Here is a 15,835-nt window from a genome sequence, read left to right as displayed (position 1 = left end):
GAGCAATCTAACTGTATAAGAGTCTGTATTCTGTTATTGGAAAATTCTTGCAAAGTGCTTCACCATGAAGTACTTTTCAAAATGAAAATTTAACTTGCCCAGCATCAACTGAGGAAGACACTGTGAGGATGTATGACATATAATAAAATACAGATGTGCCATGGTTAGTTTTATTTTTAAATGATTCACAGCTGAATCTAATATTGAAAAATATAGAAAAAAGAATTTAGTTTTATGGTACTGTCATTCCAGCCATCAAGAATAATGTACGTGAAATTTCTGCAAGGAAGTGTCCTGGCTGACATGGGTCTAAAACATGGGTCTGAAATTTTCAGGGTAGTGTCACAGGAAATAAAATAAAATAAATAGAAGCAGAGTTTGGCAAAAAGATAATGCGAAATTCAGTAAAATTGAATATAAGGCAAAGTAAAAATGAAGAGTGATTCAAGGTCCTCTTCATCCATTTTTTTCCCCTTTGGTTACATTACATTGTATCATACTAAACTATGTTATATTACATTAACATAAATCTATATCTATCATTTTGTGGCAAATGTTCAGTTTACTTCTAGCTTAGGGTAGCTAACACTAAACTGTACTCATGTCCTAGATATTACATTTCAACAGTCATGACCATAGACAGTTATATAATATTCACTTCAGCAGCCTCTTTTCCAGGCTAAACATTTATAGTTTGTCTCATATACTTGTCACATTGTTACCTTTGATCATCCTGTTGGCTTTCTTCCTAATTTTTCTAAGTCTATCATCCTTAGTGGTGGAGTTGGCAGTGTTAGGTTTACGGTTGGACTCAATGATCTTAAGGGTCTTTTCCAACCTAAATGATTCTACAAGTCAATGATTCTATGATTCTTATACAATGTCTTCATATATTGAAAGTTTTCAGTAAGGTCCTTCCAGAACCTCCTTCTCCAGGCTGAATAAACCCAAATCTGTCAGCCTTTCCTCATAGGAGAGGTGCTCCAGCCCTCTAATAATTTTTGTGGCCCTCCTCTGGATCTGCTCCAAGAGGTCCGTGTCTTTCTTGTGCTGGGGACCCCAGAACTTCACACAGAACTCCAGGTGAGGTCTCCTGAGGCTGGAATAGAGGGGCAGAATCACGTCCCCGAGCTGCTGGCCATGCTTCTTTCTGTGCAGCCCAGAATATAATTGACTTCCTGGGATGCAAGCACACATTTCAGCGTCATGTCCAATTTTTCAGCTACCAATATCCCCAAGTCCTTCTCAGTTGTCACTGTAGGCTCTCTTGAATTACATTAAAAAGTAAAAATTGCATTAAAAAGTAAAATGCAAAGTTTTAAAGTACTTAATTTCTTTCTTTCTTCAGCAGGGAAGGTTCCCACAAGCATAAAGGATGTTTCAGAGCTAGTATTTGAGTTTAATCTTTCTAACATGTAAAGCCACGCTCTTGACATATAATAAACTTTTACTGATGCTAGTACCATCAGACTACATAAAATAAACCTACAAAAGTCTGATTCTGTCAAATAGCTAAAAAGACAGTTCTGAAGAAACAGAGCCCAGGTCTGTCCTCAAGTCTCATCTACCCAAGATGGTCTTGACAAAAAGAGGAGCCTAATTCAGTCCTTTGGTCTTCTGCCTGCTCTGAGTAGTCAGTGCAGGGACACAGGTTCATCCAGAGGAAAATTCAAAGGAGAGGTCTAACACAGAAGATCCCTAAGGTGACCCACTTTCCACTGATTTTGAAGGGAGTCAGTTAAAACCAACCAGCTAAACTACATGGCTAGCTACCAGTGATATGAATATCTTTTAGTTTTTAGTAGTATTAATTCATTTTTACAGCAACAATAGCTCTGCAAGTGGAGATATGTTGTGGATGACTTCCTATCACCTACAGTCTGATGCACATTTCTGTTAATCTGCTTGGTGCTGAAAGGATGAGAGTACCTCCTAAAGTCTTCGCCCTGTGAGCACCCTCATGGTTGTTATCAGAAGTAGAAATAAATCACTGGTAACAGTGGCAGAAAAATTTAGCAAAAGAAACCTTCAAATATGTCTCAGAAGAGAAAAAAACCTCTTTATCTGTGTTTCTTGAAGTGGTCGGCAATCTTCACGGCTCTTCATACATACTGGAGCACAACTTAAAACATTTCTTTCTAAGAACTATAAATCAATATCTAACTGGATTATTAACTCATCTAATATAGTTACTGCACTTCTTCAATTTCAGCTTATTTTATAAAAATATTAGGGTCTAGTTTGTCGAGTAAAGCAGACAAACTGGCTAGCATAGCTACCTTCATTTTTCATTGCGAACCACTGGGGGAAAAAATTAAAAAAAAAAAAAAAAAAAAGAAAAGTTGTTTTCCTTTTTTTAATCAGCCATGGTCTTTTCATAGGACTTCCAAGATCTAACATTTACGTATTTCATGATTGGACTACATAGTCCTAAGTCACCAGAAGCATATTGTGCTGTGGTGGTGGAGTAGGGGAGTAAAGAAAGTCTTTAACACTCTCTGTGGCTCTCATTATCATTTCTAAACTGCTCAACTACAGCCTGGAATTACTGAGCAGTATTATACTGAGCCACTCTGCCTTTTAATCACTGTTTAGACTCTTGCTGTGTTCCTTGTCGGAGCGTGACTCACTTTGCAAGAAGTGATTTATCACTGCTGCTCTCACATAACAGTATGTGCAGCAGTCACTGTAGTCAGGCTTAAACTGTGGAGAGATAAACTTTGAATCTGAAAAGATTTAAGAAATGGTTGCAACATCTCTGACGTAGTAGACATGCAGTTTCAGTTCTTTTTTGAATCACACTAGATTTGGAAAAAGATGGAAAATGTCTGATCTGGTCATGTCCCATTTCCACTGGGATTTTCACTGTTCTGTAGTACACACTGATCAGTGTACTTCAAACTATGCCCAGGTATTGATCTTGTGTATGAAAAAATTAAGTTTCTCATTTTAATTACAGGTAAAGTGGCTTAAAAAAAAATCTTTTCCTAAAAAATGTACCTGATTTGGAAGTAAATTTCCAAAGTTCCTGGTTAGATTAGCAGGATTTTCAGATGTATGGGAATGCTGATTTATGGACTTTTGTTGTAAAATAGTATTGTGTTCATGTATGCTGAAACTGTAGTGTATCTGCAGTGACCCATGAGAGAAAATATTTATGCAGCAGTTGAAATATCTTTGCTATACATAAAATAATAGAGAACTCCAATGCTGAAAAAATTCACTTTCATTTAATATCAGACTGAAATGTAAAGAAATCTACTTATTCAGTGGCAATACTGAAAAATTCTGACTTGAATATTTTTTGCACATGAGCAACAGCTCAAGCACCAACATCTTCAGGTGCAGCTGAACATAACAATATACAGAAAATTCATCCACCCAAAAGAGTTTACATATACAAATCTAGAAATAGAAGCACACATGCTAGCTGAAAAATCTTGAGCTAAATATACATACATTTTTGGAAAATTCTGATCTAAAGGTTTTACGAGTTTGACAGTTGCAAAATATTGCCATAGAATCGTTCATCTTCTGTATTTAGGAAATGTTTCCTTTTTGCTTAAGATAGTAAAGAGAAGTCTGATTTCCTGTGCATAGTATTCTTGAAGTACTGATGACACCAGTCTGAGTCTATCCTGCTGGAGCATCTCACAGAATAGTTTATTCATCAGCGTGGTCTCCCTTCACGGAAGTCTCTTCATATTCCTAGCACCAGGACCCTTGTGAAAGCACCAGAAAAGAAGGTGGCAGGTAACCCTCTACAGAAGGATCTGGACTGATTGGATTAATGGGCTGAAGCTAATTGTATGAGGTTTAACAAGGCCAAGTCTTGGGTCCTGCATTTGGGTCACAATAACCGCAGGTAGTGCTACAGGCTCGGGGAAGAGTGACTGGAAAACTACCTGGAAGAAAAGGACTTGGGGGTGTTGATTGACAGCCGGCTGAACATGAGCCAGCAGTGTGCTCAGGTGGACAAAAAGATCAACAGCATCTGGGCTTGTATCAGAATAGTGCAGCCAGCAGGACCAGGGAAGTGATTGTCTCCCTGTGCTAAGGACTGGTGAGGCCTCATCTTGAATGTTTCTATGATTCTAAGTGAGAGAAGAAGGTCTTTTGAATTTTAGGATTATTATGAGTATGGGAATACATTGGGAATATGTTGCAGGGGAGAGGAAATCAAACATCAATAAAGGAGGAAATGCAGTCATCATGGAAGAATAATGTAGGTGAGATATTTGAAAGGACATTGAAAACTAAAAACAACAACAAAAACAACAAAAAAAGCAAAAACACAAAACAAGAACACACAAAAAAAAAAACCCACACCAAAATAACACCCCCCCCACACACCTGAAAGGTTTTACCAAAATAAAGATGCATAAAATTCAAGAACAGAAAAAAGTTTCAACTGAGATTATGCGTGAGGCAAGGAACTCAACCAATGATAAGGACACAGGATGGGACCCAAAGACAGGAGGACAAACACGCTGTGCCAGGAAGTAGCGTTTAAACCATTTTGTTCATTGGAGGCTAGATAATAAGTACTGTAGAAGAATGGTTGGATATTCAATGATGATAATATAACTATTAGTGTTATTATTAATGTTATTTTTTCCCTGTATATATAGCATATCTAATGCTAGACTTCTTACATATTTTTACTGTGTAAATTGACATCAGAGTGATTGTCCCTCAGAAATTATCTAAATTACAGTATCACTAAAAAATGCTTAAGTTTTAGACAAAAGCATTCAAATATTTTCTCATCTGAGTTTACAAATGATAGAGATTTGCATTTTTTAGGCTCCTTTGTCTAGGTACTGGTTTAGCTCCTTTGGAAACAACAATGAACATGTGTATAGTAAACTAAATTAACTGAATTTGAGTATCTTCGTAAGAGAAATCTTGTTGAGAGTTGCACAATGACTTCAAATTGATTGCTCTGGTACAAAAGGATATAATTAAAGTCATTCACTCATACATATACATACACATATTTGTATAGGTTTACATGTATATGTTTGTATAAACATGCATATATCCATTACATTAGATCAAGGCAAAATACATATTTGTAATTCCCATTAGTTTAAAAGAACAAGTATTGTCTTAATGCACAATAAAAATAAACTGGTTTAGTGTGACTATTATTTGACTAGGATATGATTCTTTTCTGTGTTGTCTGTGTAGGACATTTCCTTAGAAATGTTTTGCTATTTCACAGAAAAGGGAGAGGAGAGAGAGAGGAGAGGAGAGGAGAGGAGAGGAGAGGAGGAGAGGAGAGGAGAGGAGAGGAGAGGAGAGGAGAGGAGAGGAGAGGAGAGGAGAGGAAAGGAAGGAAAGGAAAGGAAGGAAAGGAAAGGAAAGGAAAGGAAAGAAAGGAAAGAAAGGAAAGGAAAGGAAAGGAAAGGAAAGGAAAGGAAAGGAAAGGAAAGGAAAGGAAAGGAAAGGAAAGGAAAGGGGAAAGGAAAGGGAAAGGAAAGGGAAAGGAAAGGGGAAAGGAAAGGGGGAAAGGAAGGGGAAAGGAAAGGGAAAGGAAAGGGAAAGGAAAGGGGAAAGGAAAGGGGAAGGAAAGGGGAAAGGAAAGGGGAAAGGAAAGGGGAAAGGAAAGGGGAAAGGAAAGGGGAAAGGAAAGGGGAAAGGAAAGGGGAAAGGAAAGGGGAAAGGAAAGGGAAAGGAAAGGGGAAAGGAAAGGGGAAAGGAAAGGGGAAAGGAAAGGGGAAAGGAAAGGGGAAAGGAAAGGGGAAAGGAAAGGGGAAAGGAAAGGGGAAAGGAAAGGGGAAAGGAAAGGGGAAAGGAAAGGGAAAGGAAAGGGGAAAGGAAAGGGGAAAGGAAAGGGGAAAGGAAAGGGGAAAGGAAAGGGGAAAGGAAAGGGGAAAGGAAAGGGGAAAGGAAAGGGGAAAGGAAAGGGGAAAGGAAAGGGGAAAGGAAAGGGGAAAGGAAAGGGGAAAGGAAAGGGGAAGGAAAGGGAAGAAAGGGAAGGAAAGGGAAAGGAAAGGGAAAGGAAAGGGGAAAGGAAAGGGGAAAGGAAAGGAAAGGAAAGAAAGGAAAGGAAAGGAAAGGAAAGGAAAGGAAAAGGAAAGAAAGGAAAGGAAAGGAAAGGAAAGGAAAGGAAAGGAAAGGAAAGGAAAGGAAAGGAAGGAAAGGAAAGGAAAGGAAAAGGAAAGGAAATCAGGTTTATTTCTGTTACCCTAAGGGATAATTTGAAATCTAATATTATTGGTACACCAAGTTCTAAAATATATACTGCTTTGTTGTTCATGAAGTGGATAATCTGATTTAGTAACAGGGTAAATTTGCATAAATATGTAAACTGAGAATTACATGGAGGACTGCATTGAGTTGATTTATTTTTGAATTGTATATGTTCTACTAAAGAGGCATTAATTTGAAAAATGCAGTCAGTTCTTTGGATGGAAGCATTCAGACTTGGCACCTGATTTCTGCTGTGAAATATTTACATTCAGTCTCTACCTAAATATGTTTATGTTGCACCTTACACACGTTTCCAATATCTGTCTGTTGGATTATGTAGGCTATGCCCATCACCATGGACTGTGAACACTTAATGAGTTTCTAATCTCCACAAATCAGCTGCTCAAAGGAAAGACATAGCAGAAGATAATCTTTTAATAGCTCAAAATATAGTGGTTGTATTAGACCAAAATAAAAAGAGGATCGAACGCAGAACAGTCTTCTTCTACTCAGTGCTTCAGCAACAGTGAAGTATAAGGGGACACAGACAAATGACAACTCAAGTACAAATGAATATTTCATGTATTGCTTGGAAGACCTCTCTTGAAGACTAAAGCTCCAGAGGGGCTGAATGTCCCTGAGTACAACCATTTTGCCTCAGTCTGTACACATCTATAGCTTGTTGCTACTGATGTGTCAGACACCACAGCTAGCAATAAGAAGTCAGTGATGACTAGCTTTGCACATAAATTGTGGCACCAGGAACAGAAGATTTTAACTTCAGGCATCGGGGATTAAGGGATTGATTGATATCTCATTATGAACAAGCTGGCTTGTTTATTAACATTATGGGAATAATATTGTTACAGCATTTGATGCTGTAGAGTGTAGAGCCTGAGACTGCAGGAAGACCATTACAGAATAAATTCTTACATGTAACACTATACAGTTTGATGACTGGTTTGGTCAGGAAGGAGAAAATTCGTGTACAAACTAGCTCATCAGCATCCCATCAAATAATTACTTGGTTTGTTTCTCAGAAAAACAGACCTCTGAGATCTGACAAACATCATTAACTCTTCAAAACTGATCAGGTAAGGTGGTCAGATGGATAAGCAATAAAAGCTGTTTGAAGAACTGATAAATACCAGAACTCAGGTACCAACAGACAGTTAAAAGAGGGCTGCAAGCTGTTGATCACAAATTCTCTTTGCTCTTTTGATCAATGACAAAGCTAACAATGCCATCTGACTGCAGTGTGTGTGCTCAGCAGGATTAATTCTTCCACAATCTCAGTTTAAATAAGTACGATCAGAAGCAGTACTAATATGTAGTTAGCTTGTCTTTATGGGGTCATAAATAAAGATCATAATGTTGTCTAATATCAACACTGTTTCACAAAAGAACAAGGAAACAGCTTTCTAGATGTAGGAATCTACAAACAACGCTGAGAGGAAAGACAATTTAAGAAACAGCTGTACTTACTTGATGTTTCTTTATGTCTTATTCTTTTCCTTCTCTTAAGTCACAGGATTTCAACCAATGCAATTTATGTTGATGCTTGCCTTTCACTTGCAGAAATCAATCTCCTTCCTCTCTTTCAGTTTAGGAAGCAAATATTTAATGTGAACAACCACAGTTTGGACTTCGCCACAATTAACACTTCTTTTATATTTTTTTATTTTTTTTTTTTTCCGCTGGACTGGAAAGTTATTTGAGAACTGAAAGTAAGGACATATTTCAGCAAATGAGATGTGTTTTACTAAATCCCTGAGTCTGAACAACCTTCTAAAAGTTGTGGGTAACTTAAAATAGGACCGTGGATTCCGATTTAAATTTTACAAAGTGACCTTTTTGTTAAACCAGGCAGAATTAAAACTCCACATCAGACTGCCAAGCTCCAGTCTTTGAGTTTCTGAAGCTTCCATCTAAATGTCATGGTTTGAGGCCATGTCCTGTTTTCCTTTCATGATATAATACTGAGTAAAACTGATAACTCTAAATCATAACCCTTAGAGATAACCTTCAGACTGGCAATGCCTGTTTAAAACTTATTAAAATCAAACTGCCATAGTGACCACACCAGTGATACTAAATGGCACCATAAAATATGACTAGTAGGTCGTAAACAGAAATTTGAAAGAAAAGACTGATTCACACTGATAAAAATGAAAGATAAAACCCAAAAATATGTGTCCACAGTTGTGTACATTATGTAATGTTATTTCAGAAAACATGAATCACAATTGCATCTGATGCTCAAACCACTCAGTACTACCCTTGAAAGAGTTTTCCTTCTTTTTGTGCCATTTATTTAAACACAGTATTTTCAGTGTCCCTCAGACATTGCTGTCCAAGCTATGATTTCTACAATGTTTAGGTTATCAAAACACAGGTATGAGAAAAAACAGTATATTTTTTCTGTGGAATGAAGCTCCTTTTTTTAACAGGCCAAATTTTACACAGAATTAATTAACATAATACCAAAAGCAGGGTAACATTTTCACTGACTTATTTGGAGGCAGGGGCCCAGACTCCTGTAATGCTGAGCACGCAGCTGTAGTTTAACAAACACATAAACAAGGTCACTTCAAAATTAAATGTCTGAGGTAGATTCAAACCCCTCCATAAACTTATTCTGAAAAATATTTGCCTTTCTGTGACAGGATAGTATTGCATTAAAGAAATTAAATTTACAATTCAATTTAAAAACTTTTTAAACCATATACTCAGTAGAATTGAGAGTACAAGGTATTCCAGGCTGTCCTTGAAGAGTGTACACAAAATACAACTGAATGCTTCAGCCTAATTGGGGCTGCAGTCAATCACTGTGAAGCTTAGAAATGAATAGTGTGTCTCATCCTAGTCCCTTAGGGACAGATTTATGTCTGTCATTGGCATACAGCTAATCAGGGTACAAAACTCTTGTTCTTAACAAAATTACTCCTGGAAAATCCTGTCCCTCACCACTGGAAATGGATGTGAAATGGCAATTCTCAGCAATCTGACAGTAACACTGGATTAAGGAAGGTAAATGCAGGTGAGCAAAGTGAGGTGGACAATGATGTACACAGAGGGGTGGATTCAGGCTGCAATCTACAACTGAGTGTTATGGCCCCTGTGCTCTTTTTTGTGCTCCTGAGGACTGTCCCAGTGAGGCCATCCTGATCTAACAGCCTCATCCCCACAGCACAGGCCAGCCAGACACTCTGTACACATGCCCTGCTTACTAACAGCCTTCAACATCTGCACTGATATCACTGCATCAGCACATAGAGCCAATCAAGTTAGTGAACACTGAATATGAGTAGGAGCATGAGTGTCCATGGAGGCCTCAGAGAGTCTCCAGAAGGAACTCCACTGCCAGTTACAAGACCATGATGCTATCACCACATGAAATTCAGCTCTAAACAAGTGGCTCAGATGGGTAACAGTCTGTCTGTAGTAACAGGAGAACACATTTACATTGCTGGAGGCAAACAAGTTTATTTTTGCTTTCTCAAACCCATTCTGCTTGTATATTACCAGCATTAGAAATTGCATTCCTGTTGGAAGCCTCAGCAACAGGCCACGACTCTTCAAATGTTAATAGTGCTGGAAACTTCTAGTTTTCTTAAAAGGCTGTCACTCACATGCAAGCCCTGAACCTTGTCCCAGAGCAAGTGGATTTTGCATTAAGGCAAATGATTATGCCAGCCGCTAGAAGTCAAGCTCAGTATAGTCAGGTCTATCATAACAAAAACATCCACTGATAGGCACACTTTTTTGTGGCTGTGGCCAAGGACATGCAGATTAGCAGTGCTACTTTCGAAATGCACTACCATCTATACCATGGCTATTTAGTGTCTCTCAGAAGAGGTTGTGATCCGTGTTGTTCCCTGCAGCTGACTTCTGTATCAAAAGCCTTCGAAGTGCTATGTGAAGACAGGTGCATGTGTCAGAACTCAGATGCCTCCCATCCAAAGCAGCTCCTCACCATGCTCTTGCCCGTCAATAGCCACACCATCAGTGTCCCAGCTGCTACGTGTCCAGGGCTGCCATGATGCTAAAGGCCATATTCTCATGCCTTTATACCCCCATCAGGTTCAGGCTGATTCTTGGCTTCTCCTAAGTGACCACCAAGAATGATTTGAGGGTCCCTTTGCATTCAGAAAGAAAATACTTCTTTAGATTAAAGGCTAGTACACAGATCTATGACCTCAACAAATATAAACGAAGCAAACAAGTCTCCTTCAATTACTTCCAGGGCGAAATCACACCAAAGGTGTGTGCTCAGGCTGCTAAATCTTCTATTTCCAGTAATAGGAAATGCATGGGTATGTAAAAGCGAAAGATTTATATTCTGTCATCCAGGGTTTAAAGGGAAATGTGTTATTTGATTTTTCCCCCATCTGAGATATAACAGATAGAAGAAGAATTGAAAATATTTCTCTAGATTTTTTTCTGTTTATTCTCATGGGTAACCTAAGATTTTCTTCCTATACTTAGCAGTTGTTTTCACTCCCATTAATATAACGGTTTCAGTATTCAATGTTTCTTAATTGAGTGAAAGTATTGTATTTGGAGGCAAAAAATTTATGAAACATGATAGAATCATAAAATGGTTTGGGTTGGAAGGAACCTGAAAATCATCTAGTTCCAATCCCCCTGCCATGGGCAGGGACAGCTTGCACTAGCTCAGGTTGCTCAAAATGCCACCCAACCTGGCCTTGAACAATTCCAGGGATGGGACATCCACAACTTCTCTGGGCAGCCTGTTCCAGTGCCTCGTTGCCTTCATAGTGAAGAATTTCTTCCCTATATCTATTCTAAATATACTGTCTATCAGTTTAAAGGCATTACCCCTTGTTCTATCACTACATGTCCTTGTAAAATGTCCCTCTCCGGCTTTGTCATATATCCTCTTTAGGTACTGGAAGGCTGGCATAAGGTCTCTCCAGGGCCTCCTCTGCTCCAGGTTGAACAACCCCAACTGTCTCAGCCTGCCTTCACAGGTGAGCTGCTCCAGCCATCTGATCATCTTGGTGGCCCTTCTCTGGACTTACTCCAGCAGATCCATGTCCTTCCTATGTTGAGGCCCCCAGAGCTGGATGCAATGCTCCAGGTGGGGTCTCAGAAGAGCAGAATCAAGAGAGAGAATCATCTCCCTTGACCTGCTGTTCACGCTATTTTAGGTGCAGCCCAGGATATGGTTGGCTTTCTGGGCTGCAAGTGCACATTGCTGGTTCCCTTTGAGCTTCTCATCAACTAGCACTCCCAAGTCCTTCTCCTTAGGGCTACTCTCAATCCATTTTCCACCCAGCCTGTGTTTGTGCTTGCAATTGCCCTGACTCATGTACAGGACCTTGCACTTGGTTTTGTTGAACTCCATGAGTTTCCTATAGGCCCATCTCCCAAGCCTGTTAAGGTCCTTCTGGATGGGATCCCCTCCCTCCAGTGTGTTAATCACACCACACAGCTTGGTGTTTGAAAACTTGCTGAGTGTTCAATCAATCCCACTGTCCATGTCACCAACAAAGATGTTGAAAAGCATCAGTCCAAATAGTAACCTCTGATGAACGCCACTTGTCACTGGTGTCCACTTGGAAATCAAGTCATGGACCACAACTCTTTGAGTGGCATCATCCAGTCAATTCCTTATCCACTGAGTGGTCTATCCATATCTCTCCAATTCAGAGACAAGGATGTCACGCGGGACAGTGCCAGATTCTTTGTACAAGTCCAGATAAGACAAAAGCTAGTGAAATTAGAGCAAACTAACTTTTGTTATGATAGTAGGTCCCGAAATTCTGGAACAAGTTTTCACAGACCTTCTTTCAAAGCTTTACTAAACAGTAAGATCAGTGGAAAAATCTAATTTACTTTTTCCCCACCTTTGTTCTTCAAAGACTTATTTACAGAAGTAGACTATCTGTTTTGTTAAAATATTTTTACATTTTTAGAGTCAGCTTTGATATTTAGATTCAACTGAAAAGATAACATTTTCATTTAATTACTGAACTTCACTTTTAACAAGGTCATTTTTGCAGGTAGCAAACAACTATAAATCATTGACTACATCAGTTTCATCTTGTTCTTACATACACATATGCAAGTTTTGGATACAGGTTCGTGAATATATGAAAGAGATTTCTGTGTTTCTAACAGGCTCCACCAAATTACAGTACCACCATTGCACCATGGAAATTTTCCTAACATCAGTGTTATCACATGAACCTATTTGTTGTCTCTATTTTGACAGAAAATAGAATGTAATGCAGGAGTTAATCATTAAGTGGCTGTAAATTGAAAAAAAAAAATACTAGCTCTGTTGCTGAATTAATTTATTTTAAAAGTAAAGTAACTTTTAACCTTAGAAATTTTTTATTGAAGCAGAAAAATGTTTTGATTTCCTTTAACTCAAATGCCTAGAAACAAAATGATATCTGGCATTTTCTCATCTCCACTCATCTTTGCATGTTTGCCTTCTCACATCAGCGACATCCAGCATTGTACTCACAATACTCCTTTTTTAGTTTCATTTTTGCTCCATAAAATAATTAAAATTTTTTTTCAGAATTGTGGAAAATACAATTTTTTGTCTTTTCTTCTTTTCCAGATACTGAGATGAAATTGGGATCGCTTACTCAGCTGTACAGTTATACAGCATAATGCCATGGGGATTTAGGCCCTTATTTGTAAGCAGTTAAGATGCTTTGAAAGGTCAAATTAACTCTGTTTTGCTTTGCTGATTGATTCCCTAGCCTGCAATCTCAAAAATACCAGAAGATGCTTCTAAGTAAAATCAAGTACCTCCCCAGTGCACATATATACATATCTGCATCTATGTGTTGGTGAAAAGTTATTTTTCTTAGCTGAAAGCCTCAATTCAAGGGAGCAAGGAACCTTCATTTGAATATTTGTCTAGACTAATTATCCACTAGATAAAATCTGCCATGTAGTTAAGAAGATTTAGGTCCTGGGTGTTCATGGATTACCAGCTACTAGGATCTTAACACATCCCCAAAACTCTTCACAGTTTCGGAAATGACTTTAGTAGCCTATGCCAGGTAGGAATGAGACTTCAGGAGTCAATAAAGCAAGGCATAGCAATAGACTATCCCAAATATGCTAGTTTGTTCAGAAGAGGTGAGAAAGAAATATCAATGCTTATTAGGAGATACCAAATGTTAGTAAAAACTACATGAAAATGTGAGGTGAGTGAAAAATCGATCCAGAAGTCTCCACTCTGAAGCCATCGGTAAAACATTTCTGCTGCTATGGAAGACGCAAGGTAAATTAGGTTTACTTTTCACCAACTCATAAAAAGTTCTCTTCCATAGAAATTTCTCTAAGCACATTCTGCGTTAACTGACTGCCAACCTCCAGAACTTATGGGAGCTGCCTTTGTTGTTCACAGTAGGACTTTGGTTCATTGTTTGCTATCCAACCAATACTATTAATCAAAACCAGAGCTATGAATAAGCTAAATTTTGAAGGCATACATAGTGAACGTGTATTTCTTCCTCAGAAATCTGATTAAGTTTTCCTGCACTAACTTTTACGGGTCAATAATGAACTTATTTTGAATATCCTCTGTTAACTGTCCAGTTATGATCATACCACTTTCAGGAAAGTGTTGAAAACATTGGTCCTCCTAATGGTTTGTTGTGATAAAACTATACCACCCAAACGTACTGAAAAATGAAAGTGGGATTAAATTCTGCAGTTTTGGGAAGCAGAAGAAAATTCCAAGCTGGATCAATTGGAAGAAAAAGAATCAAAACAAAAAATGTAAAATTAAATGGGCAACTCTCTAAGATTGCTTAAAGAAAACTATGATCCTTCAGAGAAAAACAACTATGTTAGGTAAAATAACCCTGTGACACAGTCTAGAAGGAAGGTAGAAGTGTGCATATAAAAATAATAGTACAAAAGAAAGTTAGGAAATGAAAGAAGAGGGAAGAGTCTCATAAGTCATAAAGATTAGGCGCTTGGAACTGCAAAAAATTATAAGGGAAGCAAAAGAAAAGGAGAAATAACTTGGCAGCTGATTACGAAATAATAGGGTTTTTTGTGTATGAAGAATTCAGATAACCCTAAAAATAGGACTGGCTTTTAGAGGATAAGATGGTAGAACTAACAAAAATAACCAAGTAAAATTCTTCATTAAGTGTTTTCTTCCAATAAGTCTTGTGTTTATGGCAAGCAATAAAATGTTTTCGTAAAACAATACATGCTTTCAAATACATTACTTTCAAATTGAACAGAAAGCATTATGATATTGAACAGAACTGCTTAAAATACACCAGTGGATCTATATAGATTATTTTATAGAATTTTAAAATTTATGTGAGATACTTCTATTGTTTATGTTGAATTTCAATATGTATTAGGGCAATGTGGTAAATTCTGAAATTCATTGTTTGGCTGTTGTGTGCTAGGAGTTCACATAAGCAATTGGCATGAGCTCAGTATTCAAATGACTATCAGAAAGACCCAAAAGCAGTAATACAATTGCTAGTATAGAATGATATTAAAAATAAAACCACCAGTGCTCATTATACTTCTCTAGTCAACCAATGGTTTTCCTTTTTTATGAGTATACTGCTTTAATAACAGTGTTTTCAATAAAAGTAGTTATTTTTTTAAGACATCCCCAAGTTTTATAGGAGGTTTCTGTTAATGTGAAAAACAGTCTAAGGGTGTAAAGTTAATAGAACTGTTCAATTCTGAAGTATTTTCTGGGCTTTTCTGCCAATATGGGTTATTAAAAATGAGGCTCAGCCAACAGCAGATGAGCATTGTGGACATTAATGAGATTAAAGTTTGATTGACTGATAAGTTTCAAAATGCAACTATAAACAGGAATCTTCTTAGTGAACGTTATACTGGGTTCTGCAAGGCTTAGTTCTTAACTGTATTCTATTCAATATGCTTATCAGTGCTTTGGAAGAAAACAAAAAATCATTATTAATGTGGTTTGTAGATGCTACAAAGATTGTAAAACTGTAAAAATCTTGAAAAGGATTAGAGGTGCATAATGTGTAATCAGCTGAACATGAGCTCCTATTTCAAAAGAAGTAATGCATTCTTCTGCTGCGTAAATATAATAAAATATTATATTGGATCAGAAAGATCATAGTCCCTTTGTTCTTGGTAGCAATGCAAATAAATTGCCTAGTGACGCAATTTGTACTGGTGTCCACAGCGCCCAAAAATTTTGATGAATTGAAGGATACAGAGAAGATGTATGGAATGACTTAAGTATTGTAAAATAGCCCTAATAGTAATTCTCTCCAGGAGCATAAAGCTGCTTAGCTCGATAAAAAGAAGACCAAGGGATATATTAGTAGCTGTATGAAAACCAGGAAATTGATAAAAGAGGGGTATTTAGTCAGATTGACAAATGCCTACATTCCAAACAATAGCTACAAGTTGAAAGAAATAATCTAGCTATATTATATTAAAAATAGGATACATACTACTAACAGGGAAGGTAATTAGTCCAAGCATCACTCAATGGAGGATGTAGGAGGTTTACATTAACAAGATGTTTTTCAGTCCAAACTGGACATCAAAAAAAAAAAATCAAATCTGTGTTCTCCCTCAAACAAATTAATCCAGGGAAAGGCTATAGCACATGAGTTAGAGGGCA

The 15,835-nt window shown here is 37.7% G+C and overlaps 1 long non-coding RNA gene across 1 annotated transcript in view; it reads left to right on the top strand.

Moving 5' to 3' along the window:
• Positions 1 to 15,578, top strand: part of LOC135579235 (uncharacterized) — a 28,065-nt gene extending 12,487 nt beyond the window's left edge. Inside the window, exons 2-3 of the long non-coding RNA XR_010471950.1 lie at positions 11,108 to 11,192; positions 12,797 to 15,578. This is a non-coding gene — a long non-coding RNA (uncharacterized LOC135579235). The remainder of the gene's footprint in view (positions 1 to 11,107; positions 11,193 to 12,796) is intronic.
• The last annotated feature ends 257 nt before the right edge of the window (positions 15,579 to 15,835 follow it).

The sequence above is a fragment of the Columba livia genome, chromosome 3, assembly GCF_036013475.1.
Source record: "Columba livia isolate bColLiv1 breed racing homer chromosome 3, bColLiv1.pat.W.v2, whole genome shotgun sequence".
Taxonomy (NCBI): domain Eukaryota; kingdom Metazoa; phylum Chordata; class Aves; order Columbiformes; family Columbidae; genus Columba; species Columba livia.
This window is presented reverse-complemented; position numbering and strand designations above follow the sequence as displayed.